Raw genomic sequence first — 5,030 nt, forward strand, 5'->3', positions numbered from 1 at the left:
ATATTATAATTATAATATATTATTATTATTATTATGTTAGTCTATTGACTATGATCAATTCATACATAGATATATTGTAATATTTGCATAGAATGAGAGAGGAATTCACACGCGTTATTACTACACACGGGTTGGCAAATGACCCGCGTACAAAACACACCGAATCACATTACATAACTATGCCAGTGTTGTATCATAGCAAAGCTCTAAGTGTAAGCTCCTCCCTCCTCTCTCAGATCCCTGCATCCCCTCCCCCTTTCCATCTCTTTCTTTACCACTCCTATTTAAAATGACCTAATAATAACGTGGAATGTGCGTGAACATGTTGTGGTTCAAAAGATCCGTGCCGTCGGATATTTTTGAAGTACATACTTTGTATAATGTAGCTATTGTGTAAAATTAAGTCAACTGATGATTAAAGAAAAACGTAATTGAAAGCAAGGAAAGATTAGTGCATACATACATACACACACAAAAATATATATACACCGGTATAAAGCTGACAAAAACGAAATTTTATAATGATCGTGAGAACGATTGTGTTTTCGATTTTCGAGATACAATCTTGCAGTATAATTATGAATAAAAGAAATGTCAATCGATATTGTAATAATTTAACTCCACCGAAAATGCACAAAACGCGCGATACATATATATACATATACACACGCGCGCGCGCGCGAGCGCACGTCTACATGCATGATTCGAAATTGTACATCGATGCGTTACGAATTCTCGTTTGAACTCTCAGCAGCTCTTTGATCGTGTTTCTTTTTTTAATTTAACTTTCGTGGATTAACGAAACGAAACTAGATAAAAGAGAACACGATCAAAATCGGTGAAACTTGATTAAGGTCAGCGGTCGACCTTGATTGGGTGTATCAAATTTTTTCACGTATCGTTACAGGCAATCGAATCCTCTAAAATTCATTGAATGCTTGATGTCGCCCATCTGTCTTGCCGCATTCGGTGAACGTCGGTATCTCGCAGATTGCAATGCACACTGCGACACGATCTGAACTTGCTTTTCTAAGTAGTCTTCTAGAGAAGTCTTGACGACGCGGTAAAAATTCGATACCGGGACATACATTCCTTCTCTTAGATTACGCTTCACAGAGGGAGAAAAGCGCGTAACGTTCCGAATGACGCATTATTATATGTTTTATACATCTATTTACATATGTTTTACATATCTGTAAAAAAGGAAAGTTTTCCTCCTTTCTCCTCCATGAATCGGACTCGCTTGTTGTTATTTACCGGCTCGAGCTGCTAAGATTTCGGAGGATCAAACGAGATTGTGAGCGCATTGTGTGTACGCAGTTTTTCTCTTTTCCTTTCCTTCTTTTTCTTTTTTTTTTAATGAACAATAGCGAGAAATTAGCGAGGATTGCTAGCAAAAGGAACGGTAATCGAGTGTAGATTTAAATAAATGATTTTACTATATATAGCAAAGAAAAGAATGTGAAGTAATCGTGTAAACGACAAAACCCAAAAAGTATTTGGCTTAGTATGGCTGTGTTTTTAGGGCAATGTTGTAAATCTGAAAATGGTGTGTATACCTTTGTGGTAATTAAACCTTTAAGAGAGAATATGGATGTTTGAATGCCGCACACACCAACGCGTACAGATCGATTGTTGTCAAAAAATAAATCCTATAACCAATCGCCTCGCAATAAAAAGAAAAAAAAAAGAAAACAAGGAAGAGGAAGAAATCGAACGAGTAAAGCTTTTCTTCTCGGGGACGACGTTCGTAGCCGATACATTGTTGACCGTCCTTACTCTTTCCGGAAGCGAGCAAGGGCGGACAAGAAGAGACATTGCGAAAGTCGTCCTTTTGCGACACGCGGTCGATCATCGACAATACCAACCAATGGTGCTTGCAACCAGACGGCATTGTAGAGATTCTCTCTTCCTCTCTCGAATGGCTGCTTGAATATACTGAAATGCGAAAAGAGCGAGAGGGGGAAAAAGAGTGCGCGTTGGTACGCGAAGCATTCGCAGCGAGATTTACTATTGTAAGCGAGAGAGCGAGCGAGCGAAAGAAAGAGGTGAATGATTATATATATATATATATATGTGTAGCATAAACACATGTATTACGATTTTTTTTCTTTTTTATATTTATCGAACATATTCGAGAGAAGATTATGGGCCGCGGTCTGTATACATACACGCGCAAAGTGCGCGCGTCGATGATAACATTATGAATTAATTAATTAATTAATTATCCGATTTATAGACGATAAAACTACAGACAAAGCTATTGGAATATAATAATTATTATTACAATATTATTATTGAAATACCGAATATATATAGAGTACTACTTTTTATTATGACTTTTCGTAAATAGTGAATTAATTATCTAATTAAAGATTAATGAGACGCATAATGTAACGTTTCTCCCCCGCCCCTTCCGCCCATCAAGAGAAATACCTCGAGCGAAAGAGAGGGAGCTCTCTCCCTCTTTCTTCCTCGCGTCGTGTTGCATTCTCGTCCTCTCTGATAGTGCAGTCGTGATAAGAATTGCACAATGACATGATGATGATGCGTGCGTTCCTTCCTTTTGCTCGACGAAACTTTGGCCGTTTTCGCGGTCGAACGACTCGAGATCGTGTTATATGATTGATGAGAAATATCTTTACCTCCCGACGAGAAAAAAAAACCGCAGAGTGACTTAGGAAGAAAACTTTAGTTACACTTATATATATATATATTATATACATATATATATGTGTATATATATATATCGCCGTCGTTCTTTTTTTTTACCTATCGTTTTTAGCGTTAAAAGTAATAATATAACGTCGTTACACGACGACGTTCACCGCCCGTCAGGTTCCGAAACTTTTGCTACCGTCGTTTTTATAATTTTAGAAAAAAAACGCAAAACGGATATCTTTTTTATGTAATATTTGCAACATAGATAAGTAATGTATGTTAATCGTGAATATAACGAGTATTGTTACATGATTATTAAAAGAAAGAGTTTCGAAAATACATTCCATTTTTTATTTTTCCGCCGGCTTGTAGATCGTATTAATGCGCAAAGCGGGGAAGGGACGGGGGGAGGGAAGGGAGAGGAAGAGAGGGTTCTTTTTTTTTTTATAGCACCATCGCCGTTTTTTTATCTTTTATGTTTGTTAGTACTTTATATCGAAATCTTATACAATTACCCAATACAATTTTGTGCAATTTTTTCTCTGTATTTGCGTTCAACTAAAGTTTTTCTACTCTGTACACCAATAACAAACAAACGCGGTCTGATTTATATTGCCACACCATTGTCGAGATTATAACTCCTGCCATACCTATAGCCTCGGTAAAATATTTTATTTCTCTCGCGGTAAATTCATATTTGAAAGAAAATCATGGTAAATGTGACGATGTTTTTAATAGTGTGTTCCTGGGGAAAAAAATCCATGTGCATATATAAATCATGTATGATTATATATGGAATATGTTCATATTTTCTTTCTCGGGATATATTGTTAGGAAATTATAAAAAAAAACATATAATTAATAAAAATATTGCAAAATTACTGGGAAAAATGGCTATTATCGTTAAAAATTTTGTCATATTCAGATATATTATCTTCCCCGATCGACTTTAATTAAAATAAAAGATAGAGACAATATGATGTTTGTAACGAAGAGATTATACAAATTTCCACTCGATTTCCGTAGACTCGATAGCTTCCGGTACTCGCACGCACTTTAGTTCCTATCGTGCTCCTTTAATTACGCTTTGGTTTAGTCAAGGTTCCTCGAACTTTCCCACCTTGCGGGCATTTTTTTCTCGAAATGCTCTCCACTGCCTCGTATGTACGAAAGTTCCATTGATTGCGGCAATGCGAGAAGAACGGGACTAAAGTTCGCGGCGAGTAGTGTCGCTAAATCGTTTTTTTATCGTGCGTAAACCTCGCCTTTTCTCCCTAGCTTTTCACATGTAGTTTATAAGAATTTATAACACGCGCGTCTCGCACTCTCTAATCGCAGCGTGTAACTTATAATATGACGTAAGAGAGATGAAGGTACCGTGACGTAAGGGTTATACATATATGTGTATATATTTATACATAAATGCATTACCATTAACGCAACGTGAAAAAATCTGAAGAAATAAAATTTATGTATCATTATTCGAAGAACACTGCATGTGTTGTACCTGTGCGTTTTCAGACACCTTTTTCACGAAATGGACATTTTTACTATATATATATAGAGAGAGAGAGAGAGAAATTGAGAGAGATTGTATGTATGAGAGAGAGAAAGAGAGAGAAGCACACTTTGTAAAATGTGGATTTCCAAATAACAATTAATCCCCTTTACCACACATAGAGATATAATAATTAATAAATATTGAATAAAGAATTATTGGATTTAATTATACATAAATTATATATATATATATAATATAATCTCTCCTACGTATATGTGTGTGATTACAAAAATACATTCTATCGTCGTTAAACAATTGTCCCTGTATGAGGGTATTTAAAAGGATAAAGGAAGAATAAAGGAGGAATGTAAAGAATATCTATAATATTATAGAAAGGGTACGCATATTCTCTTTGAGAATGGTCAAAGTCCAAAATGCTCGAGTTTTTCCTTCGTTTCGCGTTATTTTCATATATATACACACGAGTCCTTCCGCGGTATGATAACGGATGGCGCTAAAGAAGGAAGGAAGTTCAGAGTTCCTCAAACATGTGCACGCGTTTACGTATGTAAACGAGGACACATCTATGTAACGATACTGTCACACACATACACCTATCGTGGAGAGCGTCACTGCGATGCCTCTCTGACGATGCGCTCAATGTATAAATATGTACCATAGATTAGAATTTGTAGTACGGTCTCTCAGTTCTAGCGATAATGAAGGAAGATAAGCTCTTTTTAGAGAGGCGTTTTTGGTATAATAAAGGAATTGTACACGCGGCGCGGATTAAAATCCCGCCGATTTTGTATCGCGTTCTCTCGTGCATTATTCTTGCGCGAAAAAAATCCGTATGTTTTATCCCCCC

At 36.4% G+C, this 5,030-nt stretch overlaps 1 long non-coding RNA gene across 1 annotated transcript in view; it reads right to left on the reverse strand.

The window, feature by feature from the left end:
- Positions 1 to 1,518: 1,518 nt before the first annotated feature.
- Positions 1,519 to 5,030, reverse strand: part of LOC115240149 — a 5,308-nt gene continuing 1,796 nt past the window's right edge. The window contains exon 2 of the long non-coding RNA XR_003884748.1: positions 1,519 to 4,186. This is a non-coding gene — a long non-coding RNA (uncharacterized LOC115240149). The remainder of the gene's footprint in view (positions 4,187 to 5,030) is intronic.

This window comes from Formica exsecta, unplaced genomic scaffold (genome assembly GCF_003651465.1).
Source record: "Formica exsecta isolate Colony F162 unplaced genomic scaffold, ASM365146v1 scaffold419, whole genome shotgun sequence".
Lineage (NCBI taxonomy): Eukaryota > Metazoa > Arthropoda > Insecta > Hymenoptera > Formicidae > Formica > Formica exsecta.